Below are 20,511 nucleotides of genomic sequence, written 5' to 3'. Positions count from 1 at the left end.
ACAGTTTTATCAGCAATAAGAGTTATTTGTAAGAAAATAATCAATTCTTGAAAAAGACCGGTGCACAGCGGAAAAGAAGGTAAATTCCTTCTTATTTGGGTTTTTAAGTCTCCAGCTGTCGACGAGGCCAAAGTCATCCATATATTCCCCTATTACTTTAGTAGATTGTAATTGCCTACATGTTGTATTATTAGAACGGTCAATTAATGGATTTAAGACTGTGTTAAAGTCTCCTCCAATAATAATAGTAGAGTTCGCTGCTAAATCAAACAGCTGAGAGAAAAATTCATGAAAAAAGGCCGGATCATCATTATTAGGGGCATATAAATTACCAAGTGTATATATTTTATTAAATATAGTCACCTGAATAATAATGTATCGGCCCTCTGGGTCTGTTATTGTATTATTTAAAGTAAAGAGTAAATTCTTATGTATGAGTATACAGACTCCTCTTTGTCTACTGTTATAAGGGGCAGAGTACGCTTGGCTAAAATTCTTATCAATAAGTAATTTTTCTTCAGATTTTTGTAGGTGGGTTTCTTGTAGGAGGCAAATATCTGCTTTTAATTTTAAGAGATGGTCTAAAGTTTTTATTCTTTTTGCTTCTGAGCGAGCGCCACAAACATTCCAGGAAACCAGAACTAATTTATGCATGCAAACAATATAGCTTCAATTAAGCTCCCGTCCTTTACTTTTAACAAATTCTTTCTGTTTAAAATGCTCGAACTTGGCGATAATAGGACGGGGTCTGTTGCCCCTACGGGCTCCAAGCCGATGTACCCGGTGAAAAGAGATGTTATTTACCGACTCCTGAGGAATTTTTAACGACGTCGTCATAATTTTTTTTATCTCAACCTTTGGATTGTCAGAGGTATTCTCGGATATTCCTGAGAATATTAAATTCTCCCGCATGGTACGGGATTGAATATCCACAACAGTTTCTTTTAGCGTTTTATTTTCCTTTTTAACGGTTTCTAACTCGGCTGAAACAGTCACGAGTGTAGAGTGTAACTCGGCATTATCTCGTTGGAGATCACTTACTTGTTGGCTGAAGAATTCCATGCTTACCTTTAATTATTTGACGTCCTCGCTGATTAGGGAGAGGACCTCTAATTTTTTATTTATGGACTCCAGCATACTGACCGAAACCTCCGTAGTGGCTAGGTTCTCTGTGTCCGTCGCTGAATCATTTTTCCTCTTTTTCGAAGGTTTTCTCGACAGTTTCTCGACGGAAGGATTCTCCATCGCGCAGCTGTACAAATATGCGTCGATGAAGCGTTCGAGGTCCTCCACGTTGGGTGGTATTCCAAATCTGTCGGATGAAAAAGAGGGAAAAAAAAGAAAGGCAAATTATATGATGGTTAAATTTGGATTAGTTTAGTATAATAGAGCTAATTCTATTTTAGCAGCAGGGCGCCGCCATGTTGGGGTTTCCCGGTCTCGCTGTCGGTCTCGCGATAGTCACAGCATCTCGCGCATGCGTCCAAGCTTCAGAATCAGAGTCTCTCAGAATCAGAGTCTCATAGTGTTTAAGGCCACATAGTGTTTAAGGCATTATAAATAAATTTAATCTGTAAATTGGGCCTGTGGATTTAAAAAAAAAAAGTTTGATAGCGGACCCTTGAAAAATACATGGACATATTTTTTTCGAGGCTTCGCCTCATTAATTAAGTACTCACCAAAAATGTGGTTCCATCAACATTGGTCCGTCATGGGTGAAAGCTTCCACAAGCAAGGGCTTTTTTGTGTGTTTTTTTAGTACACTGACAGATTTTTTTCGTGGCTTGCCACTCATCGAAAATAATTTTAACTTTAACCCAAAACCTCTTTTGAAGCGAGCATTTTAAGTAGGCTATGTTAATGTTGACCACAGTCAGACTGAAAACGAATTCACGGCTGCAAACTCATTTTGTCTGTCAAGACTGTCAGTGACTACGTTTACATGCAGTCAATATTCGGGTTAAGGTCAGAATTCCGGGCTGAGTTAATTTAGTTTTGTTTACATGTCATTTGTGCTCGATTGGAATAACCCGTTCGGACCACGACGCACGGAAAACGTAATTACGTAAATAACGTCATTTCTGCTTTTAACCTACTATACGTTCAATAAAAGACATTATATTTATGCCACGCTTAATAAACTATTCAGTTTCCTCCTAGCTCCAGAAGTGTGATTCTTTTCCTGCGAGCGTCATGTTTGATGACACTGGCTTGAGTATTTCCGGTCGGTTACACGCCAGAAGCACAGACTTATATATTTGTATTTACTGTTTGTGTATATAGGCACAAACTGTTTTTTTTTTCGCTGTAGACACAAAATAACTTGAAAACGCAGCAGTGAAATCAATGTATTCAAGGGAGGCTCCTTTAGCGAGTAGGACGGCGCTGCGCATACAAGTTGTGATTGCATAGACCAAGATTTCTTGCCAATCAAATAAGCGAAGAAGACAAGCAAGGAAGAAAGGGGGACGAGGAAAATGGCGCTGACTAATCTCTCTCAAACTGGAGACGAGCAGGTGAAAGGTGGAGCCAATCTAACACTCTGTGGTGGTGATCTAACTCTAGGCAATCAACTCATTTGAAATCAGACTGAAAACGCATTTAAAGCAATAAAAAGTTCATTTTGGCTCTCACACCTAAACTAAACGTTGTAGACTCAAATTTTTTGCTGTATTTAGTGTATTCTAGCATCCTGAAGATGATTCCAGCATTAATTTCATTGTGCTTATGCTCATTTTGAAGATTTTGACATTTTCACTTGAAGTGTACAATCAGGGGCTGAAAACGCATTTAAAGCAATAAAAAGTTCATTTTGGCTCTCACACCCAAACTAAACGTTGTAGACTCAAATTTTTTTGCTGTATTTAGAGTATTCTAGCATCCTGAAGATGATTCCAGCATTAATTTCATTGTGCTTATGCTCATTTTGAAGATTTTGACATTTTCACCTTAAGTGTGCAATCAGGGACTGAAAACGCATTTAAAACAATAAAAGGTTCATTTTGGCTCTCACACCTAAACTAAACGTTGTAGACTCAAAATTTTTGCTGTATTTAGTGTATTCTAGCATCCTGAAGATGATTCCAGCATTCATTTCATTGTGCTTATGCTCATTTGGAAGATTTTGACATTTTCACCTTAAGTGTACAATCAGGGGCTGAAAACGCATTTAAAGCAATAAAAAGTTCATTTTGGCTCTCACACCTAAACTAAAAGTTGTAGACTCAAAAATTTTGCTGTATTTAGTGTATTCTAGCATCCTGAAGATGATTGCAGCATTAATTTCATTGTGCTTATGCTCATTTTGAAGATTTTGACATTTTCACCTTAAGTGTACAATCAGGGGCTGAAAACGCATTTAAAGCAATAAAAAGTTCATTTTGGCTCTCACACCCAAACTAAACGTTGTAGACTCAATTTTTTTTGCTGTATTTAGCGTATTCTAGCATCCTGAAGATGATTCCAGCATTAATTTCATTGTGCTTATGCTCATTTTGAAGATTTTGACATTTTCACCTTAAGTGTGCAATCAGGGACTGAAAACGCATTTAAAACAATAAAAGGTTCATTTTGGCTCTCACACCTAAACTAAACGTTGTAGACTCAAAATTTTTGCTGTATTTAGTGTATTCTAGCATCCTGAAGATGATTCCAGCATTCATTTCATTGTGCTTATGCTCATTTGGAAGATTTTGACATTTTCACCTTAAGTGTACAATCAGGGGCTGAAAACGCATTTAAAGCAATAAAAAGTTCATTTTGGCTCTCACACCTAAACTAAAAGTTGTAGACTCAAAAATTTTGCTGTATTTAGTGTATTCTAGCATCCTGAAGATGATTGCAGCATTAATTTCATTGTGCTTATGCTCATTTTGAAGATTTTGACATTTTCACCTTAAGTGTACAAACAAGAGGCAGATAGTCAGTCATCAGTACATCAATATAAAGTAACACAGAAGTCATCTCTCCAGCTCCGCGTTATTGTCTGCTTGAGCCATCCACATACACACACACACACACACACTCATGCGCGCGCACATTTCAGTTTGGCATAGTCCCTGTGCAAACAGCCCTTCTATAGTGAGAGACTCCAATGGAGTGGATCAAGTCCAGCAAAGACACCCTCGCACGCTTCCCCCCTCCCTTTCTCCAAATCCTCCCTCCTGTGTGACCGCAGGGCCTTCCTTCCTTCCTTCCTCCTGACACAGAGGCCTTGCCGAGTCACAGGGGAGTCAGGATGGCCGGATGTGCCTCAACCAGACAGACGGACTGACATCGAGCAGACATGCAGGCAGGAGGATGCAGCTACTGTGGACTTTGGACTGGGTTTTCTTCCCATCCAGAGATGCGAGGAGGATGACATCACTTATGTTTTGATTGGACAACAGGAAGGGAGACGGACGCAGAGCGGCGGAGGGTGTGGTTGAGAGCACCAAGAAGTATGTGGACATGAAACAACGCATGAGTGGTGATCAGTGAAGAGGCCAGTGATGGTTATGTTAGCAGAGAGGCACACATTGACATTTGGGAAGTTTTTTTTTCCCAATGACCCCCTACTTGCTTCTCTTCTATTGATGCAGCAATGAAGGCCAACTACAGATAACATACCATAATTTGGGCCACAAGAATTCTTCTCAAACAGTCCAACTTATAGCTCTAGTTTAGGGGTGTTGACACCTGATTCAAATTCATTCAATTCAGATTCATTTTCAAGCCTCTGCAATGCTTGCTAATCAGTTGAATCAGGTGTGTTGGAGGAGGGAAACATCAAAAACATGCAAGATAGTGGCCCTCAAGGAACAGATTTAGACACCCTTGATTTAAAGATTTGAAGATTTAAACGACACATTCCCTCAGTAAAGCGTAGTCATCCTCAGGTTTTGTGGAAATCTGTCTCTTACTTTTCGTGTAATCTTGTTGGGTGGCATGGCTTAGGTGGCCGAGTAGTCGTCTCCCAACTTAAAGGTTGTGGGTTTGACCGTCAACCCTTGTGACCATGACGGTATGGGATTTTTAATAGGTTTTAGGTGAATTAATGAGCACACATTCACACACACACACACACACACACACACACACACGCACATACAAAAAGAAGAAGAAAAACATATTTTTAAACAAAAAAACCTTGTGACCATGTTGAAGTGTCTATGATCAAAATACTGATACAAAGGAAAGGTCATGCACTTTGATGCTGAAGTGCTTATAAGGACTTCTTATAAGGTCAACAAAAGGAAAACACAGAGAAGGGGTGCCCCTATCGCGATTGGTATCGGTACCGATTTTCTTAATTTTGAGTGATTGGTGATAGGACGATGCCTTAAAATAAAACGGATCTTGTCTCCGATCTTATCTTTCCCCGCAGAGGTCTGAAAAAGTCAGCCACTGTCCTCTTTCGCTGTGAGATAACTAATAGGCTTTTTATTTTTATTTGCAATAACTACTTCATGGGCTGACAACCCGTTTGCATTTTTTTTCCCACATATATCGTTCAATGCTTTACAATAAAACAAGGTAATGAAACATTGAAAGTGTATACTGTTGGTTATGAAAAAAAACGTGATCGTCAAAAATCGGCATTTGGCAGTCAACCTTTTTATAGATCGGTGATAAGGCAGAAAATTGTGGTATGTGCACTCCTAAAAAACTGTGAACTTAATTAAATTGAATCTGACATAAGTAAGTAAGTAAGGCTTTCTGAGGCTGAATGGCAGATTTCACTAAAGAATGCCTTGATAGTCTTGAAATTTCATTGTACGCTTGACAGATTCAAGTGACCTTGTTTGAAATGCAGCAAAGCATTACCATTGTATAACCATTTTTTCACGGGAGGTTGTCTGTCTCTGTATGTGCCCTCAGATTCACTGGTGACCAGTCCAGGGTGTAGTCCGCGTTTACTGTAGTGGGATGGGATAGGCTTCAGCTCCCTGAACAGAAAATGGATGGCTTGAAGATGCCATTTCCCCACCAATAAAGGGGGGGGGGGGCGTAAAGAAGCTCACATAAGCATAAATCCTTCTTCATCACCCCCTCCTCTATTTTCCCTTTTCTTAGAAGAGGTTACAGTGTGTGCCAGCTGCAATACAGTGCAGCACTTCACAAAGGTTAACATCACCGCACTCCATCTAGCGCCTTTGCTCATCAATTCCGAGCCTTGTGCTGTCACTGCGGGCCTCCGGACTGAACAGCTGGCTGCAGGAAGACAAGCGCTCTTCCACAGGCTGTCCTCTGATCAGCTGCAGCCAGCTGTCCAACAGCAGCCCCGCTATTCACAGCGCTACCAGCCAGCCAAGCCCTCTTTCACTGCTGTCACTGTCGCCTGCACTGTATGTCTCTCTCTCTTTTTTTAATCACTTCTTCCTTCCTTCGTTTTTCTCCACCCCAACAGAAGCACCCCCCACCCCCATGAGCTCCACAGCAGGGGCTCATCTGTCTCTCTGAGTTCTTTTTTCTCCTCTTCACCGAGTGAAATTGTGCATTGTAAATAAAGCCCTTCCCAAATTTTGTCCTGCCATTTCTGTCTTGCTTTGTCTCTGCGACCGTTTCTCTTCCTGTCTTTCATGCTAGGTCTTCAGATGAATTTTTGTCCTTGTTTTACTCAAACTTTTGTTTTTGTTTCTCCCTCACAGCAATTCTTTATCCGGCCTTGATTACTATTCCCCCTTGTCCCTTCTGTCTGGCCGTCTTTTGGTAGCCATTCTTCTTTTCCTTCTTTGTTAGCTGTGGTGTCTCACTTTCGCCACTCCTTTCTCGGTGCACCATTCTGCGTTCATTCTTTGACACGCCACTGCAATCTAATGTACTTCCTTTTCCCAAATGTCACAATACAGTGTCTTCTCTTTTTCTTTAGAGCAACTTGCTCTGTGCCCCCATTCTGTAGTTTTTTTTTCACAGGTGTTTGTAAGGTGGGGATTTACATTTTCTCAGGACAGGGAGCCCGTGGAGAGAGGCCTGCTGGCAGATCAAAGGCTCCGCCTGTAAAACGATCTGAAAGAGTCCGACATTAGCATCCATCAGGGTACCTTGAAAGCTCCCTGGTCAGCCGAGAGGGAAGCTGAGGGCCCCCCAAAGTGAAAGGCCAGTCTGCAGAGGGGTGATGGAGGGGAGGGGATGGAGAAAAGAGGTGGGGACAAAACTACTAAAAGAGACATGAGGCAAAAATCAGGACTAGGTTGATCATTACCAAACCAAGCTGGAAATGGTCTTTCAGATTTCCTTTTAGTACTTCTACTCTTGTACCAACTTCTTCCTTACAGTGTCAATTCTATAAGGGGAGAATGTCTCCATCTGGGCACCATCATTGCTCAGCTCGCCAGATGATGACGTTTATTACTTCACTGTGTGGTTTGGTTTACACAGTGTCTGCTCTACAGGGTAGGAGAGAGAGATGGAGCGAGATAATTTGTCCCTCCAAAATAGCTAAATAACCTAACCAAGCTATTCACAGCATCTCTCAGTAGGATTTGGAACCAAATAATAAACAGATTATTAATCAATACTTTTCTCACAATGCTAATCAAAACATTGTTGTAGTTTATTAAAAAAAAAAAATGGTAATGATGAAACTGTCAGTCATGTTCTTTATTGATGTGTCTACTTGCTTCCTATTGTACAAGCCAAAGATGTCTGCACCTCTCAGATTTTGCCAGTTTTACAAAATACAGCTTTAGAACAATTTAAGAGGGAGACAGCATATGCTTGGGGATTCAACTGTTAACGGTTAATCCACACAGTACAATACATGCAGATGACAACCGTTAGCTTTTCTCCAAAGATATTCAGTGATATCAGTGCTGTTGCTGCTAGTCATTCGTGATGGGCATATAAATTCCATGGTATTGTTACATCAATACTCTCATAAGTAGGGGTGTTAGAAAAAATCGATTCGGCAATATATCGTGATATTACAGCGCGCAATTCTTGAATCGATTCGATATGCGGCCGAATCGATTTTTAAACATCATTTTTTTAATGGGAATAGTCAACAAAACGTCTTACTTAGGGTTAGGATTCACACATTAAGCATGGAAGAATGTTATATTAATGGAACATTAAGCCTTAATATTTTATTTCAGTGCTGTTCAAACATGAAACAGACTGCAACCTGTTTGTTAAATGCAGTGGCTCAGTTATAAGCCTGAATTTTCAGATAAAGAAATACATTTTCATACAAATCTTACAGTGTGCAAGTTTACTGCTTAGTATTTTCTAAATTTGAGTAAAAAAATAAATAAATCGCAATAATCAATGTATAGATTCGCATCGGGATTAATCGGTATCGAATCGAATCGTGACCTATGAATCGTGATACAAATCGAATCGCCAGGTACTAGGCAATTCACACCCCTACTCATAAGTATTGATTGGGTATTGGCCACGCTTATACAGTATCAATACTAAGTGGGCATCCAGAAAGAAAGTCCAATCAAGAAGGGAAGAAGAGAACAAATATCACATACATCATAAAACTACAAAATATAGACTTGAGTTATATGTTCCTTTAACTTGCTTCCACTTAACTGTTTTGTTTTGTTTTTTCAGGTAAAAACAAAAAATAAATTTCTGTTAGGTGACCTGTTTGTTGTGTTTCATGAACAAAAGTCACCTTAAATTTTTCTAAATACCCTCAAATTAGAAGTTCTTCAAAATTCTTGGGAGACAGACTGCTGTATAAAATCTCTGCCAACTCTAATGCTCATTATCAACGTCATTACTAATGAATGTAATGAACTTCCCGACCTGGTTCACCCATACACTCACACGCACACACTCCATTGTGTTGTGTGCAGCTTGCCAGCATGTGTGAAGCTTCCTGCGTGAGTGGCTGCATGTCCCGTTTGTTGCACAAACTCAGACAGATAGTGGCGTGTCCACCCCAAGATGAGTTCCTCCTCTGTTTAGGGAAAAGGATGTGATCTCACTCGTTAAAAATCCAACCTATGTCGCTTGCCACTCATGACTTAATCCAGGCTTTTCCTTTGTACAGCAGAGCGCCCGTCTCTCCCCTCTGTCTGTCTGTCTGTCTGTCTTTATCCATCCATCCATCTATCTGCATAAAACTTATATAACAGTCAAGAATGTTGCTTAAATCATTGCCTGTAAGATATAGTTAATTCCAGTTTTATGATGGTGGTAACTTGTGTCTTGATCAGATTTTTTAGTACAGCATTTCTACAATTCTATTTCTTACAATTCTCTTGGGAATTGTTCAAAATCAATTTTGATGCTATTTTTTGACATTACAGCAATAATGACAATGACACTCGTTTAGACCTATGCCAAGGCCAAACAATCCTAATTTTTGTCAGCATTTTACACCTTCAAATACTGTACACCTATCTCCTGCCTATCCCTGAATTTTCTAATGATGGGCCCTATTTTGGTAGACAGACATCTGTGCACTCAGCGTAAAAACAGGTGCAGCTTGATTTTTGTGCCGGGACTAGTCTAGTTAATTGTTTTTCTGAATTTGGTAGACCACGCTACACCGGATAAGTGTTCCGGTGTATTCTGTTTACATGCTGTAATGCGTAGTGGTGTGGGCCGAGGAAAGCCATCACTAGCCGTTTCTGGATAGCCACAGCAGAAAGCAAAGACGTACAAAGTTCCACTTATACTCACTTTATTAAATGGACAAAAAATAGTATTTGCCGTTCTCACGTGTCATGGAAAAGGATATTGAACGGCACAGGAAGAAGTGACCAATCGGCACAACAAAACAAAAATGCGCCGTACTACAGACTGTTACAGCAACCCGGTAAATCTGGAAATTTGCTGACCAGAAGTAGACAAGGTTTTTAGATAAGCTAAAAGCAGTTCTAAGTTGTGGTTCAGGTTTTGTAACACGATTTTGGTTAACTTAACTCAAGTGCAGGTAGACATACGGCATTTAGTGTACGTGTGTGGTGCATGTCATCGTATTTTGTTCATAAATAAAATATGATAATTCCTCTGAATCATTGTTCAAATGAATTGAACAAATTATTATCATTCATGATTGTCTTAAAAAAATTGTTTAAAAGCAACCCCTTACCATGAACCATAACTATGAGGTCGGGTGTCAACATATTTTAATTGTTACCTGTTTGTTTCTCTTTTCTGAATGACTTTCGATCAGTAGCAGGTGCCGTTCCATGTCTCAGTTTTTTTTCCTGTAAAAATGCATCTCGGGGAAGCGAAACAGGCTCACACCTTCGAGACGAGACGGACTAATGGAAAATAATTTAAAAACGGGGAGGAAACACATGCACAGCCAGCAGATAAACAATATAGGTTGATGATGTCATATCCGGTTTGGCTGTGGCGATAGCCCAGTTGGGAAGGTTTTTGGTGCGTAATTCAAAAATCATAAAATACTCAGTTAATATGTATTGATTCGAGGAACTGTTCATTGTGGCGTGTATATTATATTCTTTAATACAGCATATATCAATTTGTAACACAGACTCCCAAACATTAAAAAGTGTAAATGAGGGGAGCGGAGTTCCCACCAAAGCACAAGCACTCACTTCTACCTGCGCTAGTCTAGGAAAATCTCCACACATGCGCACAGTTTGACTGCGCTTTGTACTGGACTTGCGTGGTATGAAAATAGGGCCCAAAGTTTCCTGCCGACAAATCAAATTACTTAATAACCGACATTAACTAAGTGGTGCAATATATATATATAGGAGTGTGTGTGTATTGTTTATTTTAATTATCTCTCTCTATTATGTTGTTTTTCTCACTGTAAACTACTGCTGCACTTATTTAATTTTGATTTTATCTCTTTCTATTCTGTTGTTTTTTCCTTACTGTAAACTGCAGCTGGACGGAGTCCAGGAAAAAGTTCCCCACGGGGAAAATAAAAGTATATCGTATCGTATCGTATCGTATATTTTCATATAGTGGTGTTGGGGATATTCATTCAGCAGTGGTTGCACGATTCCGGTAACTAACAAGTAACTAACAAGTAAAATGGCAGCAATACGGTCTACCAATGTTGTAATAGTTATGGGATAACCTGTATTTCATTTGAAAGAATTCCTTCTCAACTTGCTACTAGTACAGTGGCTTTCTCCAGCAAAGTGCACTGTTTCATTGAACCACCCACACCACCACAACCTCCTCCCTATGCAAACTTTCTTTGTTGAGTTCCAATTTCCTTGTTTGCACACGAACGACAAAAACGTTTCCTGGCAAACATAATTGAGCATAATTTTTATGACACGTGGTTGGCCTTGTGTGAGGTCGTCATTCATACAAAAGTGCAGTAATATGAATCACTAGCTTTCACTATGTGAAATAGTAAAACATTTACAAAAGTCATTGTTCAAATGCAAATAATTTGATTACCAACACATAAATATACAGTATGCATAAATAAAGACTTGACCTGACCGACTTCAATTTAATATTCTTAAAAGTTAAAGCCTTCTCCTGATTAGATAGACATTTCTTGAGGATGACTGTCAAAACACTGCAAAAAGCTCTGTATAGATAGCTGTCAGTTTGTTGCACCCACAGCGCATTAGGTCCCCAATCACCTCCTTCAAAAACACATGAGCAATATTTGTCACATCAAGGGGCACAAGAATTAGAAAACGACATTTTACTGGATTGTCAACGGGTTGCCATGAAGTTGTTTTAACAGAGACGTTTCGTGCAGATTTTCTACTTGTCACTGCCAATTGCAGATCACTTCCAACCTTTCAGGTTGTTCTCCGTTTTTTAGTAGACGTAGACAATTTAAGCAACAAGCACTGTCTTGCATTAGCTGTGTGGGCATGCACTTAAGTTATCCATAACATACCTGTTGATTATTTACTACAAATGAGAGAACATTTATATGTATACAAAATGTACAGGATTTGTAAGAGCAGGCTCTCTTTTTGGGATATTTGTCTTGTGTGAGTTACAACATGCCCATTTGTAAACACTATACACACGACATACCCCATACCCCATACATTATCTCATGCCTGGAGCATTCATCATAACACCAGAAGTGAGAAGAAATGAAAACGTTACTGACATTTTGGATTGCAAGCAGTTTGTGCACGTACCACGTATGTTAATGTGTGTTCATTCAATAGTGATCATGAAGCAGGTGAGCGAACGATACAGTGGTCCAGTAGTTAGCAATGTCACCACACATCAAGAAGGTTTATACCTGTGTGGGCTCAGGCGTTTTTTTGTGCAGATTGTGCGTACTCCAGCTTGCTCCCACAGGCTAAAAACATACAGTGCCAAACAAACTCATTAGACCACCACCTAATTCTGTAAATCAATGGTTCTCAAAACTTTTTACACAAAGCACAACCTCAAGTGTTCATTGTTTGACTCATTTATTACTCCTCAGAGAAACCCACCTAATTTCAGTATTAACTCTTTCACTGCCACTGACGTTAAAAGACGTCAAGTAAAAACCTACGGAGGGCCGCCAATAACGTTAAAAGACGTCATCCAATTTTTTTAATATATTTTTTTGAAACGGGTGCAAGCAAGCCTTCCGCAGCTGTGTTGAAAGTTTCAAGCAGGTCTACTGAGCCTAATGACTATTTTTGGCCCCTAGAGGGCAGCGATGACTCTCTTTTGACAAGATTGGGTAGGCGTCAGCAGAAGACGTGAGGCGGGGTAGAGTGTTGAGGGGACAATGGCTGAAGAAGCCATAATGGCGACCGCTTGCAACAGCTCACGGTCGAGCCGTTTTTTTTCAAAGACATCGACCAACGATAAAGAGCACATTGATGACGACGATGATCATCATCGATGATGATGATGGTGACTCCGAGGTTGACGCCGAAGTTGCAAGCGCTGTTATAAAGGTTCACGGGCTAGCGATGCTGGTACCGGAAAACACGGAGCACAACGCTCAGGCGGACGTTCAATTGTACGACGAAGAGTGCCCCAAGTCCAATGCATATTCATCGGAGGAGTGTGTACAGTCTGCTACTTGCTATTTATTCCCCGGAAAAAAAGGCCGTCAAGAAAGTGTAACGTCTGCACGTGAAACGGACAAAGCGAAAGTGAAACTAATCTTGTGCGAATCCTGGTCCCTCTCCTTGCACGCAGGGGAGCGTTCTAAAAAGAAAAACTGCATTTGAAACATCCACATAATTGTAAGTAGTACCACAGTTGCACACATTTGTAAATAGTTTGCGAAATTGTTTTGTCAAATTGTTACACTGTTGAATGGAAATAAACGTATTTTGCAAACTAAAAACACTTTTTCATTGTTGGTGAAAGCGTTTCACAGAAGTAAAGCACTATTTAGGTGTTTAAAATGTTTGCATACTACAGCATCAAAAGGATCCACATTCGAACCTCCAAATGCCTGTGATATTAGATAAATCTGTTAGAAAAAGAATGTGATATGTATGCCAGGCCACTATTTCGCAATGCCACTTTGCAAAGGAACATTACATGATTGAGCACCAATACAGATCTGGACGTCACGTGACTATTTTTCTTAACACGCCCCCGTGGCAGGACAGTCGCGGCACCGCGTTAATGGACTACAATGACGAGGAGGGATAAATCTAGCGTTTATCCGTCAACTTTCCGCTCAAGAGCATTGACAGTCACTTTGATGAAAAGGACATGATATGCATGCGCAAGGCGGACAGGTTGGATGATATTACCATTGCATTGCCGATGAAGTGTCAGGAGTGCTTTTTTTTTCCAACTCTGTGATGCTGCTACGTGGAATTACCCCCTCTCTTAAACCGGTGTGTGCTTTCAAATCTGATCATACAAAGGCTTTACAAGTTTGTACAATCCGGATTTATTTCCTCTTTATGTGTGGTAAAAATGCTATAGAAGTTTGCAGTTTCACACAAGTCTTGGCAGTGTTATTTAGGTACGTTAGCAACTTAGCATCTGCTAATTCGACCGCCGCCGCCGTCAATTATCTTGTAAAAAGTCTTCTTTTGATAAGTTATTAAATTGAACTGTGTAATATCTATTAAACTGTAGCAGCACAAACAAACGAAACAGATTATTTCCCTCCCATTTTGCAAGTGGTAACAGTTAACATCTGCTGATTGTTCAATGTACAAAATGCCGATCACGTCTTTTGCTTTCTTTTAATAACTATACAATGGAGCTACATCTACACGACAATTCAGTTTTACAACTAATTCAGTAATTGACTCACCTGATATGAAGTGATCACTATACAAACAATGAGGGGGATCCCAAATCCTCTGTCTTGTTGTTCACCCTTTTTATGGCTGCTGTGATCCATTGGCTTTGCATTGGTTCCTCTTTTGCTTGCCTTGAGAATGTTCGCGGATTGGTCGGTGGGGGAAGAAAAAATACCATTCTGACATGTCAAGGAAGCTGAAACATACTTTGATGGCAAAGCAAATAGCCTTAGTACACTTTTACTTTGAAGTTCGTCCACGTCATGGCGTGATGGCTAGCTTGACTTCCCTTTTAGACATTACTTTATCGTAGTTGCGACCAACATCAACACAACGGAACTCATATTTAATCGCTAATTTAGGACGCTAAGAAAAACACTAATTAATTACACTGTCATTGTACAATACGGCAGAAGTCTCCGACGTAAGTGGCTGGTGGCTACCTGTTAGTATGGCCAACGAGTGCCCATCATGTGTCCTCCTCAAGTGTGAGTTGCTTGCTGTTATTGTCTTTTTCTCTCTCCTCCCAACTGGCCCTTATTTAAGCACGCACAAGTTTTATAATAACACTGATGTTGAAGGCGTGAAAAGGGTTTGAAAATGTTGTCTGAGGGGAGAAATGGAGCAAAGCAAACGGCTGCCGGCTGGTAAGTAAGTTTGACGGCTGGTATAGTTTACTTGAATTCTTTTTCAATATTCTGGACCAAGGCTACTTCGTAATTCACTCTCCATGTTTAAAGGAAGGGAATGTGCCTTAAATTGCACGTTGAGGTCTTTTCATTTAAAAAAAAAAAAGATAAATAGAACTTTGTCTTATTTATTCTATAAAACACTTTTGCCTATTAAAAAACTAAAACATTCAACTCAAAATGTCAAACTTAGTTGTTCAGATGATAGGAACACAACTAAAGACAATAATACCTTATTTTACACATTAACTATGAAAAAAGAATAATGTTTCTGCCTCATATTGCACTTAATGTCAATAAGGTGGGGCTTTAGGACCCAGATGCGGGAAGGCAGAGCAAGGAGGCCGAGGTGCAGTCCAAAAGAGGTTTTAATTTCAAATAAAAAAAAGGCTAACTTCAAAGTACAAAACAAATGGAACTAACAAAACCTGAAGCAAAACATGAAAAAACAACTAAGGCAAGACTAACAACATGACATGGATCCGGATAAGGCAAAGAGGTCAGCATGACGTGGCGAAAGACTTACGAACGTGGCAACAGCAAAAAAAAAAAATGAACCGACACAGACAGGGGGGAGACAACCGACTAAATACACCAACACTAATGACATGACAAGACACACCTGGCTGAGGGCACTGATTGGATGACACATGAGGGTAATGGGGAAAGGTGGACACAATCAAGGTTGACACAGACACCACACGAGGAAGGGCAAGTGACCAGAAACGAGAGGAGTCAGACTTTTCACACTAAAACAGGAAATGACAAGACAAGGGGAAAACATGACAGGGAGTAAACAAGACTGAAAGTAAACATGACACTTAATAACTGTGTTCCTAAATCCTAAATGGCTATACTAGACATTTTGAATTGATTTTTTTTATTTAATGGGGAAAAGCGCTTTAAAAAATAAATGAATGCAAAGTACTATTTATCTTCTTTTTTTTTTTGCTGTTCCGAAAAACGATCCGATCCGTGACTCAAATCCGTGATCCGATCCAAACCGTGACTTTTGTGATACGTTGCACCTCTAGAAGTTGTACATCTCAAGTGGATGCCTTAAATGTACACTTTGTAGGCGAAAGTGTAAACCACATGACCAAACAATACCGCAGCGCAATGTTACGAAAATGTGTTTTGTTTGTGATGAACAGGCATGCGTATTTCCTCCGTTTTCACAGATGGCAGATTTCAGCCTTTACACCAAAACATTAACAGTGACGTTCTCAAATTCAAATACTTGCATTTTGTGGATTCAATACTCTATTGCCATGTAAATAGACTGGCAAAACGATACTGCTTTTATTGTTTTTCAGTTGCAAACTGTCAATACATTTACATGCAGTCAATATCCGGGTTAAGGTCAGAATTCCAGTTTCTGAAACAATCGAGGTAACACGTTTACATACGTGGTGGAAAGAGTTACTCCCGTTTTACATGCTCATTTGTGCTCGATTGGAATAACCCGTTCGGACCACGACGCGCGGACAACGTAATTACGTAATTAACGTCATTTCCACTTTTAACTTACTATACGTTCAATAAAAGACATATTTATGTCACTCACCACGCGCAGTGTTGGGAACGTTACTTTAAAAAATAATTAGTTATAGTTACTCATTACTTGCTTAAAAAAGTAACGGTGTTAGTAATTGAATTACTTCATAATAAAAGTAAATTGTTACCTGGCAAAGTAACTATTTTCACTACTTAAAAAAAAGTTTTATATCAAACAATTTGGATTTTTTATGTTTTTAAGATATATTATTATTATTATTATTATTATTTTATACAAAAATGAAATGCTGATTCCTCACCAAAAACATGACCAAAGTTGTGTTTTCCTCCATTCGCCCCTGTATGAGAAATTCTAGGTTATTCTGCTCTCCAAGCACCAGCCCCTCCCAACCTGAGAAAACGAGCTGTTGGCACGATTTGAAGTCATTGCGTGCCGCCCCACCCCTGCACCGCCTCTGCGCACTAAACGCACGCCCATATTTTCTGAAACCTCTCTCCATGGGATAATGACAAAAGCAGCCTTTATCAATAAACATTCTGTCCAAATGAATTCAAAGCAATCAATCATTCTTCAAATTTGCAATGCCAAAGTGCAATTTTAAATTTTAAAATAAATTGGCTGACACTGGTGTAAACTACAAGGTTCGTGACCCGCTATGGTGCTTTATTTTTCTCCTCCTTTTTTCATTTAACCTCTCTGCTCCCCTCCTCTTCCACGATTTCTTGCGGCAAGGACCCGTTTTGTTTCAAATGTTTATTCAAGAATTCATGGCTTACGTGAGAAAAATGCACAGCTCTAGCAACCCGTGATATTTAGAGTCCATTTTAAAAATCGGCTTAAAACCTATCTGTGTGTTTCGTGGGCAGTTTTTTTTTTTTTTTGGTGCACTCACAAATATATGGTCTCCCAGGCAGGGAAGCGAACTCACGCCAACCTGCACCGAATGCAAGTGACGGTAGTCACTCTGTATGTTTCGTGGGCGTCGCGCGAAGCAGCCGGCTTGGACAACGTCAAGGTGACAACGTCATACGTGAGCATATGACTTCTGGGTAAGAAAAATAGCCACCGAAATAACTCATATTTCATAAAAAATTACATTGCGATTGTTGAGGTAAGATTTCATCATTATATGCCTATAGTTACTGTGGAAGGGCTTAAAATACCATGGTGTAGTCTCTTTAATGCTATCAAGGCCAAAATCATAGCCATAACTACTACTATATTTACTCCTCAGAATCATCAGCTTCCACTTGATCTTTCTGAAAAACATATACTTTTGTACACTTTCAAATATGAGAGTATGGGGCTATATCTTCAGTTTATAATTCTACACATATAAAGACGTGTTTAATGATTAATTTACGTCAGAAAACTGCCCAACTCTAGGCTTAACATGCATCATTCACATACAAATGTCACTCCATCGCCTCCATGAGTGTGAGCATATTTCTTTCAACACTTTTCACATGTTTCGCGCTCGTGAAATAAGAGAAATACAATTGTTGGCGCTAATAATTACACTAGGCGAGCGTGTCGCTATGACTTACCGGTATCTCTATCGCTTTTATGGTGCTTGTGGAGTCGCAATATGGCTCTTGGTAGATCATGATTGTCAACAAATCGCTCCTCATGGCCGCCGTTTTTCGGCAAATCTCAACTGTTATTTTTGATTAATATCACTCTTGTCAAAGTTGTCAAACCAGTTCCAGGCAAGGACGTGGACTCTTTACTAAAATGCTAAAATATGCTAAGCCTTAAGGTACAGAAGGAAGGACGACACGTCCGTCACGTTGTGACACGCTTCCTGCGGCACCTCCAAAATAAAAGTCAGTACACATTTCAGCTGTCAAAGCACTTCTATTGTGACGAGGTCCGACAACTACAATGCCTCTAACTGTGCTCAAATGACATTTGAGGAACCAGTCACCGCGCAACATCTTGTAAGCTTACTTCGGGCCTTGAAACTAATAAATAAATTGTAATGCAACACATTTTTCTTACAATAACTATAACGGCGTTTCAAATATGGGGAGAATAATTTAGATTAGTTATAATTTAGTTAGATTATGAAAAAAAAAAACGGAATTACGTTAGTTTAAACGCCATTATTCCCAACACTGGGTTTGAGCAATTGCCTGCCGCACCAGAAGACCTGGGTTCAAACTCCGCTTGGACAACTCTTTAGTACAAATGCAATTTAGAATACTAATCATTGTCAAATTAGTTCACATCCATTACTTTTAATGTCATTGGTCATTATTAAGTTTTTACTCTATTCTATATTTAAAATTCAAATTCAACGCAAGCTTTCAGTATATGCTGACGTATTTACTACAATTATATCCGATGTCACAGATTCTTCTTCGGCAGCAATGGAACAGTGTTTTGAGCAATTGCCTGCACACCAGAAGACCTTGGTTCAAACCCCGCTTGGCTAACTCTTCAGCTAGTGTAGTGGAGCATAGACCGGTGAACAGGAGGCGATGGTTCGAGTCCCACCTTTAACAGATTGCAGTTCAGGTGTTATTTTTCTTCATTATTATTCATATTCAACTACAATTAATACCTTGAACTTTTCGCATAATTTCTCTTTCAATTTCCTTCATAAGCATTCAACTTAGTATTCAGCTTTCAGCATTCCCACGCAATTTGTGCAGAAATTGCACTTAGTCTAGTTAGTCCAGGGTTTAGCCCAGCTCAGAGGCAGCTGGGACAGACACCAGCTTTTTTGTGACTTGAAAAAAATAAGACAAATAGCAAGTGGATGGACAGTTGGATTCTGATTGAGTCCCTGTACTGATCAAATATTGCAAAGTAGCTGAGGTCAACTAATAAACCCTGTTGATAATGAAATATATCAAACCTGGCATATTTGAGGCAAATGGGCGAAAATGATCATGCACTCACTGAACTTTAACTATTTTATAATGGACTCCCATACTGTCATGTTCCCCTGGCTGGAAACAATTTTATCGCACAAACTGTACACCTCTGAATGCAATGATGTGATGTTCCACCCGACATCCTTTCTACCACCCAGCCCCGTTGTGACTTTACATTTCTTCCTCTCTTTTACTTTACTTACATTTCTCCATCAGTGCACCTGGAGGTGTGCATATCCACTAGCAGGTAGTATGGTCTCACACAAGTTCTAGATCAAATACAGACTCCAGCAAGATGAGTCATGAGATAAGACAGATCCTGGACAGGTGGCGTGAATGACAGTAAAAGATAAAGACATACTGAAGCTGTCCCACTCTCTGGCAAGGAACTCACATATAACATTTATGACACTTCACATTTGCATGACCTGAGGATGTACTGGCATTCCCAATCTGCTTGTAGAAAGCCCAGAGGATAAACTGTCAGGAAGTTCACTGGGAATGAAAATGACGGCAAAATCACACGAAACCAGACCAACCGGATGTCTGCCTGTGGAAAGTGGACTGAAAGAAACTGTGAGAGAGCAAGAGAGACGTATTTTATATTGATTATTGATCAGTGAATCTGCAGCAAGTTATTTTTACTTAAAATGAAATTGTCAGGCAAGATCACTAACCAACATCAAAGGCCCTGAACTGGGTTTTAATGAGTTTTCTTATTTTAAGATTTTGCATAATCTAGTAATAAGATAAATGGGGGGAAAATAGCATGAAAACAGACAAGTGCAATATGGTTCATTTTGTTTTAATTACTAGGCTCATTTTTCCTTTTATCAGTACCAGTTCAGTTGTTTAGTGGTAGAGTACCTACCCTCAGACTTGAAGGATGTGGGTTCAATTCCTGGCTAGGTCATGACAAAGAAAATGGAGCCTGTTACCTCCCTGCTTGACACTCAGGCTAAGTTATCCTAGTGTAAAAAAAATACTGTATGTATTTTAAGAAAATAGTTCTATTTATTACACCTTGAAAAAAGACGACATTACTTGTTTTTAGCCTGAAAATACATTTTTCAAGATCGCAATGGTTGATATGGCACGAGTATTACTTTCTTATTTTTAAAAATCTTACAGGTACATTTAAGTTAAAAAAAAAATGTGTTCTGTTGGCAGATAATTTTGCTTATTTGAAGTAATAATTTTACTATAATTGTTTCTTACATTTTCTACAGTCCTTTTTGCAGTGTTGGAAGTGACCTTGAAGAGGTTGTTCCTCTTTTTCTGCATGTGCTTTTCTG

General features: G+C 39.5%; 2 long non-coding RNA genes across 2 annotated transcripts in view; one reads left to right on the top strand and one right to left on the bottom strand.

Annotated features, from left to right (window-relative positions):
- Nucleotides 1-18,043, bottom strand: part of LOC144054082 (uncharacterized) — a 31,989-nt gene extending 13,946 nt beyond the window's left edge. The window contains exons 1-3 of the long non-coding RNA XR_013294593.1: nt 17,882-18,043; nt 14,138-14,257; nt 1,069-1,312 (exon numbers count right to left, since the gene is read on the bottom strand). This is a non-coding gene — a long non-coding RNA (uncharacterized LOC144054082). The remainder of the gene's footprint in view (nt 1-1,068; nt 1,313-14,137; nt 14,258-17,881) is intronic.
- LOC144054081 (uncharacterized) overlaps nt 1-20,511 on the top strand; it is a 196,512-nt gene that overhangs the window by 156,131 nt on the left and 19,870 nt on the right. The window lies entirely within an intron of this gene.

Source organism: Vanacampus margaritifer, chromosome 6 (genome assembly GCF_051991255.1).
Source record: "Vanacampus margaritifer isolate UIUO_Vmar chromosome 6, RoL_Vmar_1.0, whole genome shotgun sequence".
In the NCBI taxonomy this organism is placed as follows: domain Eukaryota; kingdom Metazoa; phylum Chordata; class Actinopteri; order Syngnathiformes; family Syngnathidae; genus Vanacampus; species Vanacampus margaritifer.
This window is presented reverse-complemented; position numbering and strand designations above follow the sequence as displayed.